The sequence below is a fragment of the Cryptomeria japonica genome, chromosome 9 (assembly GCF_030272615.1).
Source record: "Cryptomeria japonica chromosome 9, Sugi_1.0, whole genome shotgun sequence".
Classification (NCBI taxonomy): domain Eukaryota; kingdom Viridiplantae; phylum Streptophyta; class Pinopsida; order Cupressales; family Cupressaceae; genus Cryptomeria; species Cryptomeria japonica.
The window spans coordinates 135,690,642-135,695,309 of record NC_081413.1 but is presented as its reverse complement, the minus strand read 5'-3'; positions in this window follow the sequence as shown (position 1 = coordinate 135,695,309).

Here is a 4,668-nt window from a genome sequence, read left to right as displayed (position 1 = left end):
ACAATGTTATTAGGAACCTTCTTAGTCTTTTCTGGCCTGCTACCAGTGGAGGGTAAACCTGTCACTACCCTAATTGCTTCTTTGGTGATTATGCAAACTGAATCTAGCCAAAGAAATTCTCCATGAACTTTGCTAAGGACAATTCTTACTACCTCCTTAGGAAAATCAGGGATGTTCAAGATTTCCACAAAACCTAAAGTTTAAATTACCTTGTGCTCGGGTTTTATATTTCCATTTTCATCACAGATAAGAGTTTTAAACATTTTCAATATTTCCTCAAAACCTAATTCCTTAATATTGCAATGAATATAGATTCTAGGGTCTTCAGCATAAGCAACACCTTTTGGAATTTTTGAAAAAGCACCTATAGAATCATCTTGTTTTTCTATCTCGGGAATGATCTTAAAAATGGGCCTAGGGCATTTCACAACTTCCACAATAGTAGGGTTTGCAATAAATTCTGGAGCAGAGGAGGAAGCCATTGAAAAATACCTTAAGTTGCCTGATAATGGTTGAGTGCTTGAGAGAAATCGCTTCACTTCTTCACCTTGTATGCCTTCACTCAGATTTCGCACTCTTTGAAAGTTTCAATGCTCGGTGAATTGAAAAAGAGAGATAACCGACCATTTATAATGTCTTTTCTTCCAACAACCGCATTAAATACTCACCGGTTAAGTGAAACTTAACACATCTACCGGTAGAGAAGAAATCTATCTTCTCACCATCTACCGAGGGTAATTTGCATGATATTCAACCTGCTTCTATACCCCCAATGGGTTACTTCTTAGTTAGATGAAGAATCTCCTACTAGTGGAGTAATATTTTGTTCTACCAGTGAAGGAATAGTCTCATCAACATTCTGATCTGTCTTGAAAATTCTTGCTTTACCTCATCAACCTTCTCTTTGCCTTTCAAGCTGGGTCCTTTATTGTTTGCTGGTGAAGTCTTGCTTCTACAAAATTTTTCAATATGTCCAATCTTGTTACAAGCATAACAAGTCACATTATTCTTCTGAATAGCCTTTCCATATCCTATGTTGGTTTGTGTTCTACATTGATTAGATAAGTGCCCAAATCTTCCACAAACATAACATCTTACATTCATTCTATAGTTTTTTGAATTGTGACCAATTTTGTTGCATTTGGAACATTGACCGGTGGGTGCATTAATGTTCTGATTGTTTCTAGATCTACACTGATTTGCTCTATGACCAAACTTGTTACAGTTAAAGCATTTCTCATAAAATTTATAAGCATTAGGTTGTCTTACCAATTTACTATGATCATGATTGTTTGCAGTACTTGAACTTTCTCCAACTTCAAATCCAAGTCCATTAGTATCTCCATTAGGTTTCTGACTTTTTAGCATATCATCAAGTTCTTCTGAACTTTTCTTGAATTTCTCTTTATGTTGATTTGCAGTAGCCAACTCATTTTCCAGAATTCCCTTTTGTCTCATAAGTTTAGTTTTATCATGTTGCATGTGAATCAAATCCATCTTCAACATATCATTTTCATGACTGAGTCTTAGATTTTCATTTCTAGCATCATTGAGTCTCCTAGTCAAGTCATCTTCATTCTTATTTCCATCTTCAATGTCTTTACAAAATATCATAGTCATGTCTTGCATTTCATTCCTCAAAGTCATGTTTTCTTGCCTCATCTTATTTACAAGATCATTAATAGTTTCCTTTTTATCATCATCACTCTGCATCTTCTCATCAAGTTATTTTCTCTTATTTCTAGCAATAGTGAGATTCTCCTGAATTCCTGTGCAGTCCTTAGATCATCTTCAAGTTTGATATTCTTCAACTTCTCTGAATCATAGTCCACAAGAGCTCCTTTTAATTGCTTTCTTAAGTTCTCCATCTATACCGGTGTCAGAATCTTCCTCAAGTTGTTAGGCTTTTGAAAATAGAGGACTAGGCTCTGATACCAATTGTTAGGGTTAATGATATTCCCAAAGATATTGAGAGGAGGGGGGGGTGAATCATTATCTAACCGATTAACAAAATATTTAACCTTATTAAATATTTTGCATTCCAAAACAGTGTACCGGTAAACAAGAATTAATGCAGTAAATAGGAATAGTAAAGACAACATAGAAAACACACCATAACACAAGATGTTTAATGAGGAAACCCGGTGTGGGAAAAACCTTTATGGGATTTGTGACCCACAATATTCACTCATTGGCCAATGAATAAATATTACTTACAATGAGGGGCCTGCACATGCAGGAGGGCCAACTACCCAGAGCTCACTGCTCAATCTACAAAATGGAAGTCTCACTGACTTACAAATGGATTATGAAAATCCAATATAATTTACTTCTATAATTCAACATCTGCTATGCCAGGTTTAGTACCGGTTTAAGCTCATACTATAACCATAAACCTTATACAAAATCTGCTTTAATGTTCGCTCATCACTTCTACCATCATGTGTCCATTCATACAAAATGATTTACAAGATCTCATACATATATGAGTCTATTACAATATGCCATGTCGGCTTTACAAAAGATATTTACAATTAAATACAATAAACAAAAGTTTGTTCCTATCGGCTAGGGTGCTGGTATACATTCTTGCTGCTGCCAGTGAAGTGTCTGTCGGTGCCTGTGTCTGGCGATGATTTACCAGATGAATGCCACAAGGTTTCTGATAGGTTGCCATAAATGACAACACCATCATTTCTCACTAGAGTGTAGAATTCCAACACATGGTAGCATCGATCTTGGTTGAGGTAGTAGAAACCTATGGTGGAGCATTTCACCTATAAGCAAGCATCTGAGACAAGGAAAGTTCCCCTCCATTCTAGTTCATGTGCAAATGGTTGAGGTATATGCTGTAGTCAGTAAGCCATAGTGATCCATGACTATATTTTTCATAGGATCGTGTATCTTAGTGAACTTACCATGTAGACACCATTAGTACATGCCCCAGAACTTCATTGGAACAATCCACACACAGCAAACAAAAATATATTAGGAACCATCCTGACTACTCTAATCTCTTGTGGATATTCTGGAGTAGTGTAGGAACCTGATATGAATAAATAAATAAATAAAAAATCGACCAAGTGCTTAGTAGCTTAAACAAAATTTTCTTGTCAAAGAAAATGTTACCATGTCTTTGTTTTGTAAGGAAGGATGCATCCTTGTGAAGACAATTGTGTGCAGATTTTTTTGATTGGTTGGTTGATTTGATAAGTGATCATCATTTGAGTAGCGCAAAAATGTTTGTTTGGTGTCATTTTGTGATGCGTATGTAAAAGGAATAATATGTTTTGCAATGTTTTTGATTGATTTTAATGTTTTTGACATGTTTTTATGGATTTTGTGAGTGTTTTTTAATGTTTTTGGTATTTTTTGAGTTTTTTACGAATGTTTTTGGTATTTTTTGAGCTTCTACGAATGTTTTTGGTATATTTCCAGCCAATTTTGAATGAGGAACTCAATGAATCACAAGTAATGTAGAATCCACTTCTATTAGTAGGTTAAGAGAATTGCCCCTAGTTAAACATCACTATGAGAGCGGGATGCAGGACGCATGAAGTACTAACCCTAATTGCAGATCAATGAAAAGCCATGGTTTGAATGATAGATGAATGGATGTGATGGATGTGATCGCAACAAGTCTAAAAGATAATGGAGCCATAGATTTTATGAGTGGCACCTGTTTACCAGGTTTTTACCATTGTACGTACCCAAACTTCCATTGAAGTGGTTTTCACTGTTTGGATGCATGATTTTTATTTACTATTTTCTTGATTTTTTTGTATTTTCTTCATGACAATTTTCTAAATTATTTTGGTATTTTTTGATATTTTGGAGGAGCCTGATGCTCTGCACAACTTATGCATGAATTTTTTTGAGGTGCATGTTGTTGATTGGATCTGCTAGTGGTTCCCCTTCTGAACTTGCCAAATGATATGCCCCAGACCCAAAGACGACACTAATGACATACAGACCTAGCCAATTTGATTTAGACTTTCCCCAATGTTCTCTATTTGGTTGGTTGCGAGGATTCTCCCTGAGAACAAGATCTCCTACCTCAAATGTGCGAGGTTTGACCCAACGATTATATCTTCTGCTCATACATTGCTGATAGGCTTTTAGGTGGTTGTATGCAGCTTGTCGCCTTTCATCAAGAAGTTCCAAGTCCTGAAGACGTGAGACTCGGTATGCTGCATCGTCTATCAGATTTTGCAAGGAGACCCATAGAGATGGTATTTCAACCTCAATAGGTAGGATGGAATCTGCTCCATAAACCAATGAGTAGGGGGTTGCGCCTGTAGAGGTTTGAATGCTGGTTTGATATGCCCATAGTGCTGGATTTAAGCGAATGTGTCAATCATGGCCAACATCATTGACTGTCTTTTTGAAGATCCTCAATATTTTTTTGTTTTATGCTTCGGCCTGACCATTGCCTTGTGGGTAATATGGGGTGGAAAAGCAATGTTGAATGTGAAACTTCTCACAAAGTTCACGGACATCCTGATTTTTAAAAGGAAGGTCGTTATCTATGATGATGGACATGGGTACACCATACCGGTAGATAATGTAATTAAGGATGAATGAGGCGATCTTCTTGCTAGTGACTTGGGTAAGTGGAATGGCTTTGATCCACTTTGTGAAGTATTTTGTGGTGGTAATGATAAATTT